Source organism: Peromyscus leucopus, chromosome 4 (assembly GCF_004664715.2).
Source record: "Peromyscus leucopus breed LL Stock chromosome 4, UCI_PerLeu_2.1, whole genome shotgun sequence".
Lineage (NCBI taxonomy): Eukaryota > Metazoa > Chordata > Mammalia > Rodentia > Cricetidae > Peromyscus > Peromyscus leucopus.
The window spans coordinates 55553860-55572218 of NC_051066.1; positions in this window are offsets into that span (position 1 = coordinate 55553860).

Sequence of the window (18359 nt, forward strand, 5' to 3'; positions counted from 1 at the left end):
GAAGTGTCAGGGAAATGTTTCTTTCCTCCCCAAGAAAGCCCACTCTTTCTAACTCCGCCTCAGGAAGAGGTTCTAGTGGGTTCATACCGAAAAGTCTAAGGAGGCCAGACATAACAGTAAAATATGTGGCAATGAAGTGAAGCTACCTCAGCTGAATTCTCCTCATAACACAAAGCAGCTGACCCCAAACCTATTTTATTGAAGCAAAACCTATCACTTGGAGTCCGTCCCAGTTTTTCCCACAGTCATTGAGAATGTAGAAAGTCTGCTTCAGGGTTTCAGGCATAGAGACATGTTCTGATCCAGATTACCAGAGTTTTTTCTGGATTTGGGGGCAAAAGCCCAGCTAAATATAAAGTGACCATCTGCTTCTTGGGGGCGATCATTGCTTGCTTGTGTATTTCTCTCTCCACGCACCCTGTTCTGGTCTAGGATTGGGAATTCCTGGATCCTTTCGCCAAACCCCTCCATGACCATCTGTATTCTAACACAATCCATAACACTAACTCATAAATGAGAAGCTAAGGGGAAATAAACTCCCCATGCTCACATGGTTAGGGAGAAGTGTGACAGTAAAAGTATGACTTGAAGGCAAATTTCCCGATTCCCAGTTTAGTGCTCAAATATTGGTCACAATGGTTAAGCTAAAGTAGACGTGAAGACAACACCAGCACTTTGGCAAAGATAAATTTTAAAGCACACAAGCATGCAATGTATTTTTATACAGAACAGAAATTGTAGCATGCTTTTTTCTTTCCTTCCCAAGTCCTTCTGAGAAAACACTTTCTTAGCCACATTCCCATCAGGCAATTGCATCCTGCTCCTAAAGATTGTCTTTATGTCTCAATTGGACAGAGCACATGCCATCTAATTCATTCGTCTTGTTTCCCTAATTGATTTTGCAGTATTTCCATGTGAGCTGAGTGTTGCACAGCTTCTGCTCTCTTCTCCAGGGTGTCCTTAGGGGGCCACTGAGTCAATTACTTGTTTTTCTAGTGTGCTTAATGATGCTCTTGTGTTCTGAAAGAGTTAATTCACCTCCAAGAGGTGAGCAGTTCTTCTCCCAAGAACCAGGACTCTTACTGACCCAAAGAGGACTGTAGCAATCTGGGCATATGGCCAATTAGCCACATGCTGGCTCAGCAGACATTCAGTAGGTGCTCATGCCCCATTGAAAGTGACTCAACCATGGGAAGCACGTGATGTGTCCAAATGTACCACAGATCTCCCTAGGAACAGAAGTTAGATTTACCTAAGATCACCTGTTTAGGTTGATATTTGACTTCTGGAGGTCCAGTGTTTGTTCATAGATAGTCCCAGAAATGGTTGAGTCTCCAAGCTAGTTTTTCAATGTCCCTGCTCAAATAGAAAATTATATCTCTCAAAGGAATACTTCAGCACTTCTGACTGAAGAACATAATTCCTGCTCCAAATCCTCTTGGAACATATAAGTAACTGTAGAGTGCTATTCCATCTCTCAGGGCTCACCAGCAGAAATAAAATGTGAGCCCCACATGCCAGTTTTAATTTTTTTATCACCCATATGAGGAAAAGCAAAAGTGAATAAAATAACTTTTAATTATGTACTCTATATAATTCACATTAAAATATCTATTACTGTTTCAACCTATAATAAATATTAAAATATTACTGGTGAGATTCTTTACGTTACTGCATTTTTGCAAGGTGGTACCTTTTATAGTCACAGAATCACTCATTTAGGTACCAGTCACATTTCAAAGGGTAGTAGCTACATGGGGCTAGCCATTGACCTAATAGATAGCATAGCTCTAGAGGTCACCTGAATTGACTTAGCCTCTGATCAGGGCCATTTGTCTTCCTTTTATTTCTTACCTGTAATGTTTTTATTCATTGACTTACTTTTTTCTTCTCTTTCTTTTCTTATATTGAGTTGTTCAGGCAGGATCTCACTAGCAATCCCAGACTCTCCTCAAACTTGCCACCTTCCCTCTTCTGCCCTGTCAGTGCTGACTCTGCATATGTGTGTACCACCAGCCCCTCATTACTGTTCGGTTCACTTAAATTTGCTCGCCAGTCAAATCCAACTTCACTGAAGTTGCTTAATTCTAAGTTTCATGCTGTATCTTTAGAATGTTCTAGAGGCTTGATGAGATTTTCATCATCATGTGCGTCACACCCCAGAATCCCAATCCTTAAATAAAAGCCAGTCTGGAAATTGATGGAAATAGAACTTAAACACAGCAATGGAGAGGCATATGATTTAAAAGAAGAGAGAAAGTCTCCAGAGCAATTTCAGTACCATTTAGAAGTGGTCAATTAGAGACAGGGACAGATGTATACTTTAGTTACTTTTATTCCTACTGTGAACAAATAATCAAACAAGGACTGACGTAAGGAAGGGAAGGTTTAGTTTGGCTTACAGTTTTATGGGATACAGTCTCAGAAGGGCTGGGTTATAAAACAGCAAGTGTACCCACACCAGTGGCAGAGATCCACCTCTTCCAATTAGATTCCAGCTTCCCAAATGGCACCACTTGCTGGGAACACATGAGCAACACAGAAGCTTGAATGTCCAAAATGAGAACAACGAGAAATGGAACACCATAGGAGACCGGAAGCTTGTCTTTCATATTCTGAGCTCAGACTGATTTCGGAGTGAGACAGAAGCCCTTCAGAAGTCCTGAAGGGAGTTACCAGTTTAAGTTGTACTGCACTCACACAGACTTTGGCAAAAGGCAGTCTCAAACATGGGTCTCACACTCACATACATGGGTAGCCAACGCCACCTATTATCTATAGATCATCTAGTAAGCCATGCAACTTTATATTTGTAAGCATATTTCACATCCAGAATGACCCAACGTGGCAGAGTTTAAGATGAATGTTAGGTATGTAGAAGTCCAGGCTGCATGCCATAGTTAGTAGTTTAATTGAGTCATAGGCTCATGAGCCAGGATTCCAACACAAGGGAGGCTGAGCCTACAAGCGCCTCAAAATATTGTCTCACATCTCTCCTAGATAAAATGCCTAACTGGAGGTGGCATTTCCCAAGACGAAGATGAAAAGAGATTAATAGGTCAAATTCTAAACCTTTAATTAGCTATAAAAATCTGAAAGTGAATTTCTCTTCACAAACATTTAAATGTATGGCAATTAGTCACTTGCTTACAAATTCACCATGCTTGACTTGAAAAAATTAAAAGAAAGCTCTGTTCATCTGTTATAACTCAATGAATTAGAATTACTTTCCTTTGATAATTTTAGTTATGAAGTGGGTATGTTTTGTGATAATCTAATTTGAAGTATTTCATATTGTTTTTTATGATACACAATCTCATTGTAGTATAATTGTAATATCTAGCATTACTCTGAAATTATTGGCCCAACTGTGACAAGAAGTTAACAATACTTAAGCAAAATAAATTTAAAGCTGCTCAAGTAGACTCCCAGTGCTACGTGATTGGGAAGACCATCACTGCCAGGAAACAAAGTCTCCAGCCCTTGACATTCTTATTTTACAGTGGTAAGAAAATAAATGATTATTGAAATGTCATTACCTGTAACTTTCTCATGGCTTTCATATTTGTTTTTATTTTCTGGCTACCACAGCCTCACTGTTTGGCTTATACTCTTCTCTGAAATCCTACCTGCTTTATGGCTATCAGGGTCCCTGTTCACCCTCATTGCTATTATCTGTGCTAGGAGTCCCTTTAATGTTACCAAGTGAACTATGTTTAGAAACAAAGGGAGAATGGTGAGAGACACAGTACTCTGGGAAGCTCACTCTAGTGGAACTGAACACCTTAGGGCTATGCTGCTGCTTTTTGCCATGAACACTTAGGTTGCCAAATTAAAAAAAAAGAAAAAGGAAGGAAGGAAGGAAGGAAGGAAGGAAGGAAGGAAGGAAGGAAGGAAGGAAGGAAGATAGAAAGAGGAAAGAAATTTAAAAAAAGAAAAAGAAAGGAAGGAAGGAAGATAGAAAGAGAAAGAAGGAGGAAGGAAGGAAGGAAGAAGAAGGAAGGAAGGAAGGAAGGAAGGAAGGAAGGAAGGGAAAGGAAGAGAAGGGAGAAGAAAAGAAACGATGCAAGAAAAACATAGCATCCCAACTCTGTTACCTGCTGCATCAGTACCTGCTCTATGTGTTAATGTTATCTTCATCCATCCTAAATGGTATAAATAGAGCCTCTGGATATGACCTCTCTCTGTCTCCATTGGGTGTCTCTTGGCATCCAGTGTCTATATTTTATTAGACCTCAAAGAAATATTCTAGCTTCTTTCTCCAGGCACCATCTTGCCATAGCATTCATGACATGAAAGATGCATATTGTTTTATTATATTAGGTTTAGTTGATAGGCACTATAATCACATAGTGTGCCATTATACAAAATGTTTTTATTTCCAGTTATTTAGAAAACATTTTGAAGACTACAATCCCAGGTGTGAAAATAAATGAACCCACTTTGAGTGCTTTCCAAAAACTGGCAAAAATAAAGTGATTCTAATATAAATATTTAATAATAGAATATTGTATTACAAAAACTATATGAAAATGTTTAAAATTAGGTTTTAAAATATGTCTTCATACTTAATTACTAAGAATTATGAGAGGGAAATAATTTTAATTCACTGAGTTATAACTGATGAGTATTGTTCTGTTAAAACTCATGAAGTAAAATTTATTTTAAAAAACTGAAATGCCCTTATTAATTCACAGCTAGAATCTATCTTAAAATTCAATCAAATTATGACTCTTTTAAGGTCAAAAAATATAAAGAGAGGAGTGGGTTAATTAGTGAGGCTCACTTCACATGCTGTCAGGTGTTCTTTGGCCTTTTGATTTTGCTTTCTGTGTGTCAAGTATCCTCTTCGTTAACTAACTTCTATCTAACCCTAAACAGATTTGAAACTGTTCCATTCATGAGGCTGGACAAGCAGATGTCCAGGTTACCTTTTCTAGTTCTAAAGTCATCTTGCATACCAACCCTCCAGTAGATCTGCCATCACCTTTAAGAACCAGGACTTAAAATGTATGGTTAATAGAGTCATAATTCATGTGTCCAAATAACCACCCTTCCTTACACTATCTCTCCAATAACAAGAGAGTCATTCATTTTTAGAGTAAGGAAATATTTATTTACTAGTGGTTATTTTCCAAACTCTAGGAACTGTGCAAGGGCTGAGTATACGTTAAAAAAAAAAAAAAAGCAGCACACTATAAATGAAATTTCTTTTTCCAACAAATGTGTATTTAATGTATACTGAGATGAAAAGTGTTAGAGTATAGAATTAAGGTTTGACAGGTTTTCTAAATGACGATATCCTTCAAGCTTACTGGCTTCTGAAAACAATGATCTATCTTCTATCTTCACATCATGCTGAGTTCACACATCTTCACTCTGGGATTTAAGCTAATAAAGTACAGATTATCTCAAAAAGGCTGGTCACCAAAACATAGAGGGGGAAAAACCCTCAAGGAAGGCTTTCACTATGGGTCTGGAATATAGCAGTTGGTAAAGTGCTTGTCTAGCATGCACAAATCCTAGGTCCAATCCCAGCACTGTATAAACTCAGCTATGATACTACATAACTCTAACCTCAGCACTCAGGAAGTTACAGCAAAAGAATCAGAAGTTCAAGGTCATCATTGACTACATGACAAGTTCAAAGCTAGCCAGGGACACATGAGATGCCATCTTAAGAAGAGAGACAGTCTTGCACACTAAAGTGCACTATGATGTATTGGTTGAAAGAGGTAATGCTTACACTTACTTCCAAATGCAATGAACTGAACTAGTGCTGTGAATATACTCAAGCACAGAGAAACAGCTATTTATGGGAGGCAGAGAAGTAGGATATCTGAGCACCTTTAAAGGTTGCTAGAGACATGGAAGTTCTAGTCAATGGGGTTAGAGACCTCCAGTGAGCATCCCAAGCCTTCCAGAACAGCACTTGTAGAGCTCTTGACATCCAAGACAGAGCCTGTGAGAGCAAGATGCTGGAAAGGGGGCCAAGGGAGAAGGTGACAGGAGGATTACATTTACTGATTAAATGCATCAGCATATGAATGACTTAATGATATTAAGTTCCTTATATAGTTCACACACAAAGAGTTAAAGGACTGAAGAAGAAATTAAATGTTCAGGAGTAAATATGGTGACCAAGAATTGTTGTGAAGGTCATCTATACTCACTGCATAGTCAAATTTGGCAACATAATGTCAGATAAAATGATCTACATCCAACAGCTGTGATGTCTAGGCAGGCAAATGCATACTTCAGGGTTACCTGGATCTTCTAGAAAATCGACAAGGAGAAGATATAAAATGTGAATTGTAGAGATATGAAGAGCAGAGCTCACAGTGCCTTTACATTCAACTTTAACTCAGAAGCAAATTAAGATTTTGCATGGACACACACCCTACAAACGACAACATTCTTCCTGCTTCTGTTATACAAAGTGCTGAGAGACATGCAGCTTAAAGTGAAGCCAGAAGAAACAGTGTTTTCCTTCCTTTTCTTCCTTTTTCTCTTCACCCATTTTTTTTAAATTTCACATTCAAATTCCAAAATTGTTTCTTTTTCATATATCAGCCTGTTGCTTCCTTTCCATATACCTTTACTGCAATATTTCTTCTAGTATTGAAAGGATAGCTCAGTGAGCTTCAAAGTATAATAAAATAGTTCTTTTCTACTTCCCATTCTCAACCTATTATGCATATACAGTATTTATTATATATAATGATTTGTAATAGAATTAAAGAATGTCAAAAGATATGAGTGATATTATCAAGCAACCAGTTTGTAAAAAAGAGTTGGATTGACTGTGATATTCAGAATTCATAACCTAAAGTAACCACTAATTGAGTTTAGACATCATATTCAGCTTAGTTCTTTGAAATTGGAGATAAAAAAAAAAAACCCAACATGTGAATTGTATGTGGTTTTTGTGTGTTTGTTTTGTTTTATTTTAAAATATTTTTTCGATTTTATGTGTATTGGTGTTTTGTCTGCATGTATTTGTATGTGTGTGTGTGAGGGTGTTAGGTCCCCTGGAACTAGAGTTACAGACAGTTGTGGGCTGCCATGTGGGTGCTAGAAATTGAACCTAAGTCCTCCAGAAGAGCAACCAGTGTTCTTAACTTCTAAGCCAGGTCCCTAGCCCTGAATTGTATATTGTTGCATTGTAATAAATAGGGTTAAACCATAAGATCCTTGAAATGGAATGGTTCTTTGGGATTAGTCAAAATGCTATGAAATTCCATTTATAAGGAAATTTGAAGAAACGGTAAGCAGCTGCAGTCAATCCTTGCCTGGGAGTGATAATTTGGGATGGTATATGAATATAAAGTAGGCTATATACAACCCAAAGCACACATAGTTCAAATAAAACCACTGTTGATTATTCTTCAATCTGAAGTAGACTAGCCACTTTACAGATCAATTAGACATTGAATAAAGCGACACTTAGGCTCTAGAATGATTTCCTTTCCCAGAGAGGCTAAAACTCTAAAAGATTTTGAGATTGGAGTTGAAAGATAACTCTCCAAGCTCAGAGTCCAACTTCCGTTGGGCTACTGATACAGCAGAAGTGGATATAAGAGCCAGGTTGTGTGAGTCTAGACTAGAGTTCTGTCCTGCTACCCGCTGCTCATTACCAGAACTGATGGCACACTGTAGAGATGACCCAGTCTTTACACTGCTGCCCCAAACCACCTCCATATGGAAGTGCTTCCTTCATGCTTAGATAATAAACAATTAATTATATTCATGCATTTATGTATGTTTTAATTTCTAATTTTTTAATAATAATTAGAAGCACACTGAGCAATTTTCCATACTTGAAAGCCTCAAAATTCCATTTCAGACATGACTTTTACATATCGGAAACTACATACCTTATCCTTTAATAAAAATGAGGACAGAGGACTGATATCCAGAATATATAAAGAACTCAAGAAATTAGACATCAAAATGCCCAACAGTCCAATTAAGAAATGGGCTATAGAACTAAACAGAGAATTCTCAACAGAAGAAACTCAAATGGCTGAAAGACATTTAAGGAATTGCTCAACATCCCTAATTATCAGGGAAATGCAAATCAAAACAACTCTGAGATACCACCTTATGCCTGTCAGAATGGCTAAGATCAAAAACACTGAAGACATCTGCTGGAGAGGATGTGGAGCTAGGAGAACTCTCCTCCACTGCTGGTGGGAATGCAAGCTTGTACAACCACTTTGAAAATCAATATGGCACTTTATTTTGGGAATCAATCTTCCCCAAGATCCAGCTATACCACTCTTGGGCATATACCCAAGGAATGCTCAATCATACCACAAGGGCACTTGCTCAGCTATGTTCATATCAGCATTGTTTGTAATAGCCAGAACCTGGAAACAACCTAGATGCCCTTCAACTGAAGAATGGATATATAAAATGTGATACATATACACAATGGAATACTACTCAGCAGAGAAAAACAATGACATCCTGAGGTTTGCAGGCAAATGGATGGATCTAGAAAAAATCATCCTGAGTGAGGTAACCCAGACTCAGAAAGATAAACATGGTATGCACTCACTCATAGGAGGATACTAGAGGTAAAACAAAGATGACTAAACTGCTACTCACAACTCCAGGGAGGCCTCTTAGAAAACAGGACCCCAAGAAAGACACAGGGATCACCCAATGATGGAGAAATGGCTGAAATCTATATGAACAGCCTGGACATGAGTGGGAGTAATGAAGAGTGAGGTTCGAGGGAAAGGGAGCCTGTGGGAGCGGGAGATCCCAGCTGGATCAAGAACAGAGAGGGAGAACAAGGAATAGGAGACCATGGTAAATGAAGACCACATGAGAAAAGGAAGAAACAAAGTGCTAGAGAGGCCCACAGAAATCTACAAAGATACCCCCACAATAGACTACTGGCAATGGTCGCGAGACAGCCCTAACTGACCTACTCTGGTGATAGGATGGCCAAACATCCTAATAGTCGTGCTAGAAACCCCATTCAATAACTGAGGGAACCAGATGCAGAAATCCACCGCCAGGCCCCAGGTGGAACTCTAGGAGTCCAATTAGCAAGAAAGAGGAGGGTTTATATGAACAAGAATTGTTGAGACCAAGGTTGGATAAAGCACAGGAACAAATAGCCAAAGGAATGGAAACACATGAACTATGAACCAATAGCTGAGGAGCCCCCAACTGGATCAGGCCCTCTGGATAAGTGAGACAGTTGATTAGCTTGATCTGTTTGGGAGGCATCCAGGCAGTGGGACCGGGTCCTGTACTCAGTACGTGGGTTGGCTGTTTGAAACCTGGGGCTTATACAGGGACACTTGGCTCTGCCTGGGAGGAGGGGACTGGATCTGCCTGGACTGAGTCTACCAGGTTGAACTCAATCCTCAGGGGAGTCTTTGCCCTGGAAGAGATGGGAATGGAGGGTGGGCTAGGGAGAAGGTGGGGGGGCGGGAGGAGGGAAAACAAGGGAATGCATGGCTGATATGTAAAATTAAATTAAATTATAAAATACAAAAAAATAGTGAAATAATAAAAAAAGAAAATGAGAACTATAGATAGTAATAAATATAAATAATACTGAAGAACAATCCTACCAAATACTTTATAAATAGCCAACATTGATTTGCATGGATCATTATTTTTAAATGGGTAGGAATTTTCAATAGAAATTTTAGCACTATCATTAGTTGACTCAAATAGCATATATTGAATACTATAGTACATGAAGCCTAAAGGCATACACCATTAAGAAATACCATGGGTCGATCTCTGTGAGTTCAAGGCCAGCCTGGCCTACAGAGCTAGTTCCAGGACAACTAGGGCTGTTACACAGAGAAACCCTGTCTCAAAAAACCAAAAAAAGAAAAAAGAAGAGAGAGAGAGAGAGAGAGAGAGAGAGAGAGAGAGAGAGAGAGAGAAGGAGGAGGAGGGAGGGAGGGAGGGGAGGGAGGGAAGGAAGGAAGGAAGGAAGGAAGGAAGGAAGGAAGGAAGGAAGGAAGGAAGGAAGAAAATTATGGAAGGTACTTGGTTGATGGCTCAGTTGATAAATGGCTTGCTACATAACCATGAGCACCTGAATTTAGATCCCTCAGCATCCACATAAAAGCTGAGTATAGTGGTGATTATCTATACTCTATATTATCTATAGCACTTGCTAGCTAGTCAGTCTTGACAGTCAGTGAATTCCATACTCGGTGAGAGACCCTGTCTAAAAACACAAAGTGGAAAGCAATAGAGTAGGACACCCAACACTGACCTTTTGAGTACACACACACACACACACACACACACACATTCCCACACACACGTATTCACACATATACCACACACATAGACATGGTCTTATACTATGGAACAGATTCTTAATTCTAGGTATTTAAGTATCAAAACCACTGCAGTGGTTCCTAATCAAAGGTTCCTATGATAAAGTAAACAGACTATATAATATTTGATTAATGTGTCAGAATTTCAATCTTACTGAAGTGTTTCTATATATGATAAAAAAAATAAGCTAATAACAATGGCCAATATTTCCAAGTTTCCTTTGTGGGCTGACCTTTCATTTCCTCTTTGTGACTCATAGCATCCCCTGCTTTAGTTTGGCTGTCGATTTAGCATTCCCCAAGGGTCCACTGTGATTGAGGGCTTGGTCCGTATGGTAGCTACACTGCAATCTGCTGGAACTCACAGAGGTGGGGCCTCGTAGGAAAAACTCGAGTCTTTGAAATGTTCTCTCAGACATTTTTGTGGGATGTTAGGCCCCGTTCTCAGTCCCTTCCCTTCCCTCCCCTCCCTCTTCTCTCTTCCTTCCTTTCCCTTCCCTGCTCTTCTCCTCCTCCCCATCCTCCTCCTTCCGCCTTTCTGACTTCCTGTTTGACAGTGTAAGTTCTTCTACACATACCATGTCCCTGAGCCTCCAGAACTGTGAGTTAAACCAACCTTTGTTTACCACATAACCAGCCCATCTTGATTATTTATTCAAAGCTTATAAATACACACACACACACACACACACACACACACACACACACATACACACACACAAACAAACTCACACACACAGCAACCAATTGGCAGACCTTAGTCCAGAACATAGGTTGGCAAATTACTGACATATTAATTCCTCAAAGAACAGCTTTTACATGTTTAAAAGATTTAAAAACCAATAAAGAGAAAATGTATGTGACTTACAGTACCTCAAATATATACTAATTAGTCCATTACAGGAAAAAAAAAAAAAAAAAAAAGCCAACTTACCAGCCTTGGTATAAAACATCCCAACTCCACCATTTTCTTCACTCTTCAAATGCAAATTGGTGTCTAGGACCTGACATCTCTGCCTCAGTTCTCTATCCCTGTTATAGCTTATGATGTCATCATTGCTTCTGGCCTTGGGGGGTCCTCTGCCTCTGATCTCATCTTTTTCCATTGTAGACACCCACCATAAAAATACCAGAGCCATATTCTAAAGAGAAAAATCACCAAAATCCTTCTTCACACATTGGTCTTGTCATCTGATATCACAATGATGTTGCCTCTGTGCCTGCTTCTCCCAGTCCCTGCTCATGTGCAGATGTCTCCTGCAACTCTCCTCACATAAAAGAATATCTGTATGTTAGTTTTCCCAAAAACCTGAGAGTTCTCTTGAGAGTGAATACAGATGTAGTTGCCTGCCAAGCAGAAACATGTGTTGAAGAATAAATGCATGAATGTGTTTGATTCAAGATTTCTGAAGTGTCAGTTTTTAACAGAGAGAAAAGGTCCCCAGGAACCTGTATGCCTGTATGCCTTTGGAAGAGAAAAGGTAAGTATGTGCTAATACGATGATGGGTTGGCAAAGCTCGTAAGACAACAAGAATTCAAAATCAACTAGAATTGAGATCCGATTTCTCATCTGCTTTTCATGCTAATGTCTCCCTTTATGAATGCATTTGAATATATAATTTTAAAATCTTAAAATTATGCACAAGACTAAGCTATGTACTTTACATATTTTCCCAGTTATTTTCATTGCATAAAGTTGGCATATGTGTGAATATAGAACTGAAAATTGACAGAATGGGTGCATTTTTTTCCTGTGGAGAACAAGGCTCATAGGAAGGCAGAAGGAAGAGATGAGGGCTTGCTACTATCTGCTTTCCTGCTTTTAATTTTTTGCCCTAGCTACAAAGGTGAGGTAACTTCATCACCTCTCAGCATCTTCTTTCATTAGTCAGAATGGACAATGCTCTGCTATAGTAGACATTCACTCTGAAACTTCACTGTTGGACACAACAGAAGCTCTTTGTTTGCCCAATGGGATATGGACCTCTGCTTCACATGGAGGTTAAGGGTTCCCAGTTGATAGCAACTTTAACCAAATTGGTGCTATATGGGATAATGATATATGGTCTTTTTTTTTCTCAAGTGAATAAAGTCCATAAAGAGTTCATTGTGTTGGATAAATGCACACAGAAACCACACACACACACACACACACACACACACACACACACACACACCATGCTAAATTTCTTAGCTCAAAACCAGTTAAATGATTCTGCCTAACAAAAGGACATTGGAAAATGAAGACACTCTCATGTATTAGAAATGAGAGAAAAGCTAGGGCTTGGTGAACAAAGCTACGGAACTACTGATCTCATAAGTTTGGCCAACAAAGTGAAGCTTTGTGTTGGTTCTAGCCTCATCTTTTTTTATTTCTAGTTTCTAGTGCTACCTCATCCCCAGCCTATCTTCTCCTTAACACAGTCAAGATGCTAATAGATATTGACTCTTGAGGCAGGACTGTCTCTGATGATCTAAGTAATAGCTTTTTTTTGGGCTTCTCAAATCTGATTTCCCTGGAAATCTAGATTTCCTCTAGACCAGGAATTAAAGCAACTGACTAGAATCGTGAATCCTTTAGTGCACATGGAAAAGACAGTAGCTAATAAGGTGAGGGTGGACTGAGAGAGGCTGAGCAAGGACAAGAGATGGTTCTGCATTTCATCATTGGCATGAGAAAAAAAGAGTGACCACCATCTTCCTTCCCACATAAGTTACTTGAGGATAACTTTTTGACATCTTTTCCCCTCTCTTCTCTACTTTGGATGTGTACTTTAGCATGTATGTACAAATGCCAAGAAGAAATCACATGATGTCTTTTCTACTCTTATAGGAACACATTGTAATATATATATATATATATATATATATATATATATATATATATATATATATACTTTTGAAAATTTGTCAATGGACCTCTACACCCTACACATCTATCTGGTTATCTAAGAACAAGAACAGAATGAATACGTAGAAAAACTGGAAGGGAGTGCCATTGTTTAAATTCTGTATTCATGGAGTACTTTATTGAGGGGCCAGTCTTCCTCAGTTGGTTAGGTTAACTTACTACTTGACTGGAGTCAGATTTCTGGCTGATCACATTTACTAGAGAGAAAGAAGCAGAGTTCCTTCAAGCTCTGCAGAAGAAAAATAAGAAAACAAGGGAGTAGATCTGGTTAGTATCAAGACATCATTTATAGGAGATTAAGTCTTTCCTGCCTCCAGAAAGGAGGATGATCTCAAGTGGGCTAAGAGCACGATAATCTCCTGAAACGCTCCACTACCAGATGGATGGAGCAGAGGCATCCCTGTTGGTCTAGCGTGGACCCTTTCTCTTTTTTCTCTACTGTGTGTCTGCAGTTAGACCCAGGATGATCTAGTTTTGAGCCTCCCCCACTCATCGATTACTCCTTACTCTGTTACCTTCTAGAAGGTCCACAGGGGAGAATACAGGATGCTTGCTGTATATAATTTGGCTCTTGCTTTATTAGCCCATGCTGCACATTTTTATGATTGGTTTGATCTGTTTGGGAGGCATCCAGGCAGTGGGACCGGGTCCTGTACTCAGTGCATGAGTTGGCTGTTTGAAACCTGGGGCTTATGCAGGATGCTTGACTCAGCCTGGGAGGAGGGGACTGGACCTGCCTGAACTGAATCTACCAGGTTGATCTCAATCCTCAGGGGAGTTGGGAATGGGAGGTGGGCTGAGGGGAAGGGGAGAGGGGCGGGATGGGGGAGAACAAGGGAATTTGTGGCTGATATGTAGAATTAAATTATATTGTAAAATAAAATAATTAAAGTTAAAAAAAATTTGAATTACTTGCTAATATTCAGATGATCTATATAAAATTTAGGATGCCAAACTAGTAATACTGGGGTTGAATTCCCCCATGGTGACTTTTGGCTAGAGCTTCCCATTCTGTGCTCCCTCTAAAGGAAGTAAATATTCCAACTGTTCTCTATATCCCCTATTGTCTTGTTAACAACAAGACTGTTTAATTTCATAGTTATTGGAGTTTTTCTTGGATTTAAGGAACACAGCCTATTCCTAGCTCCTAGGCTCTTTTATTTTATTCACATCCCTGCCTAGAACCTTTAGAGATTTGAATTTGTAACTTCCAAGTAACAGAACTAAGTTTTAGTCAAAACACAAAGGTAGATAGGGGTTTCTTGGGCTTATTTCCTGTGTTTTAGGAGGCTACGATGCAGGTATCAACATAGAGGACAGAAATATAGAAGGCTACTTTGCTGGAGGATCCTGAAGGTGATCATGAGGTATAACCCACAGTGTCAAGCTGGCAAACATACGGAATAAAGATCTAGCTTGTATGCATTTGACAAGGACACTAAGCATATTTTCTGACTTCTTAGGGCATTTGGTGGTACATATTGTGAAAAAAACATAATCTAATGTAACCAAATAATTAATAACCAAAATGAAATGTGTTGGTTCATGAAATATCAATCTGATTTTTAAGTATAGCTAAACAATAGATTAATATGAAACCATTAATCTAAGATTTATGTCTCTCCCTCTTTCCCTACCATAGAAGGAAGGTCCAGGACTATGTTCTTTCAGGTCCAGATTCAGCAGGGGAGCACACCTCCTTTGTTGTAGCATCCTAGCAAAAGTCTACTTTTATTGCATCAGCTTTACTTGGGGAAAATTAAGATCCCAATCTCTGTTGTCAAGGAAATACCCATCAGGCCTAACTGATAGATCAGACACTCTGCTGAAAGCAAAAATAGTAGCAGTGGGAGGTGCAACCCACAGAAGTAAATTGAGAATGTGATTGCTAGGAGGGGACTGCATGGGTAGTGGAGAGTATTGGTAGCTGATGGGAACTATGCTTAAGCCATTTGTTCAATAGCAAATTGTTCCCCCTACTACCCAGATATTCTGATTCATTAGGTGTGAAGCTAAGCCTAGGCATCTTCATATTTAACAAGTTCTCTAGGGATTAGGTACAAGCAGCCATTAATTTAGACTTTGGGAAACACTTTGAGACTGCAGTATCTTATTACAATAACACATCTATGATTATGTACCAGGAACTGTAGTGTTTCCAAGCTTTTTTTTTTTTCAAATAACCCTCAAACAACTCCATGTAAGTACCATTATTATCTACATTTGCATAAGAAAGGGAAGTTCAAGAAGTTTAAAGGCACACAAATAGTCCAGAACCTGGACTTTATAATCAATGTCATTTCCTATACTACAACAATGTCAACATCCCTCTGGTCTTTGTGTAGTGTTGACTGGAGGTAATTCTTCAGTCTGCAAGTTTGCTGTTTGTCAGTCTTCGGGCGGGAGAATGGACAACCTGCTGGCTTGAGATGTGCCACTCACTGGTCTCATAAAGTCACATGGAACATGTCTGTTCTGTTCCTCTCTACTGTGCACTGCATGTTGTCTCAGACCAGCTACCTCAGCTTTCTCAACATCAGTTTCCCCTTCTATAAGAAAGGGTTATTAATTTGCCTTCACAAAGTTGATTTAGGAAGTAATAAACAAGTAAACGTGCCAAGATAGTATTTGCCCGAGGAAATACTGATATCTTTTGAGATTCTTTTCCATCCATGTGTCAAACCCTAAGTGAACAAATAGCACTCTCTGTGCGTCCACTCTGCTACCATTGCTGACATGTGGAGAGAGAAGCTTTGCCATAGGCCTCCTGCTCTCAACGCTAGCTGCCCACCGTCCTGACCCACCTGTAGTCATCACAATGTTTGTGATACCTCAGCTGGCATCTCCCTTTGAGCGCTTTAAGGGCAGGAACAAGAGGGGAGAGCAAAGGTCCTCTGCTAAGCCCTACCAGCAATACGTCATTGCAGATGGGAGAACCTGGAGTCTGCAGAGGCTGTTTGTCCAGAAAGGTGGGATTCCAGAACTTGAGCCCCTGTCTCATCCCAGTGACTCCACCAGATCTAGGCTTTTCTACACAGTTTAATACCCGTGAAAGAGATGCCCTTGTAAGCTATGAGCTGCCCAAGCGGTACTCAGTTGACACAAATGCACTTTATTAGTGAAATCCTTCTGTATTTGACACGGTAATACTCAAAACCAAAACACAAGGGTTTCTCTAGTGTGAGAAAGCATCCACAAGTATTGTGATGAGTTTTAGAATACTAGATAAATGGAATAATAGACATGTCTTCTTTAAATACAGCTTACATAACCCCTGTGTCTACTCTAGGTGAGAAATTAGAAGCTCAGACTAATCAAAGGCTAATGTAATCAGTCCCTGATAATTAAAACATCACAGGTTTGGAATGCCTGTTAAGTTTTTCTCTTTTTCCCTCAGAAGAGAAAACCTGAAATCCTCAGCTGGGTGAGAGCAAGCTCTTATTAGAGAAATGTAATAAATTAATGACAAAGGTACAGGTTTTGTGAAGTTTCCTCCTCATTTGCATTCAATTCCTTCAGAAAAATGGAAGAAAACTCATTTGCATAGAAAAAAAACCACTGCTATTCCAGAACTTGATCAATTATCTAACAATATTAAAAAAACTGAATATATTTTCCTATGCAATCCAATTTATCTTTCTTAGTCAGTCAGTTATTATTGCTCCCTCTGAGGCTCAGAGAGGGAATTCTTTGGATTTTTAAGACTACCCAGATTTCCAAGAGCCATCCGTTTTCTGTAAATGGCAGCAGTACATTTTTCAACGTACAAAGCCACCTTCACCAGGCATTCGAGGCAATGCGGCATCCTTTTCAAATAATAAATTTTAAATGTGACTCCAAAAAGTCTCCATTATTAGAAGACACTGAATAGCTAACATTCAGTTGCTCCGTCTTGCAATGACTAAGAGTCAGTTCAAAATTTTTAGCAAAGTGCTGTGACCTTCTGTCTCAGACATTTTATGGGTAAACATCATCGTAAAACCATGGCACTCAAATTCCTCTCAAAGTGAAAAGGACTTTTTCCCAGTAAGAAGCCTAAATGTTAACACGCAGTGTGTGAATGCTGGTGTCTGGAAGGGAGCAGAGGATGGCAAGGAAGCTCTCATCGTGGGGTGTCACTCAGGCAAATGGTTTCATAGACACAACTCTTCTCTTCTGTCGCCACATCCCTTTAACCACATAATAGTTCTCCCAAGTCAGGATTCTCTTTCACTTAGGATCCTGCAAATACATTCTGCCTAGAATGAAATCCTGACTGAAATTCATATAGAGCAGGTGATTTGAGGCCAGGAACCCATACCCTTCTGAAGCTCAGCCCTCATTCTTCTCATGAAACTGACTTTTGAAATTAATGACTGATGTTTACTGTTATATTACATGTAATATGTCATGTAGTAATATATCCTTATGAAGGGATAGAGGTTACAGAACAGCTAAAAAAAATGCTAAAGGTACTGCAGAGCTCATTACTATCGTCAGTGGTGGGGATCTGGTTACAGACTTGAAGAACCCCTGTGGATATTAGAAAAGATAACAAAAGACCTAGTTATAAGTTCAGTGTTGTGGTTTATATCTCTAATGCCAGCATTCAGGAGGGCTGGGGCTGGAGGACGGCCAGCCTGGCCTACATAGTGGCCAATAAGTGTGCCCCCTGACCCCAAAAACGAAATAGGAATCCATTCAGAGAGTTGTTTGGATTACACATAGCTGTTTCAAGACAGGGCAAAGTGGGCCAGTCAAGGCACTGATGTGATACATGCACCAGAAGGAAGTTGGTCATGTTCCATGTGGGACCTCAGGTGACAGGGTTTCATCACTCACTGTCCTGGTGTCCTCTGTCAGTTTATGGGCCTGGTTTTTCAGCTGTCATTTCAATTGCAGTCATGTACCTGTGTGTTCTTGATTTAATTTGGCATGTTCATAGATTAAGGTACCATTTTACTCCCATGGATAAATTGTCTGTGCATTAATGGTTCGTGTTGAACAGGTAGGAGTTGTTCTGTAGCACAAACTGGACTCAGCACTCAAAATGGAGCAAGCCATTGTTTTGGAAAAAAATGGAGTTATTCTGGGGAAGGCAGAGGCTGGAGTAATTATTATATACACTATATACACTGCTTGG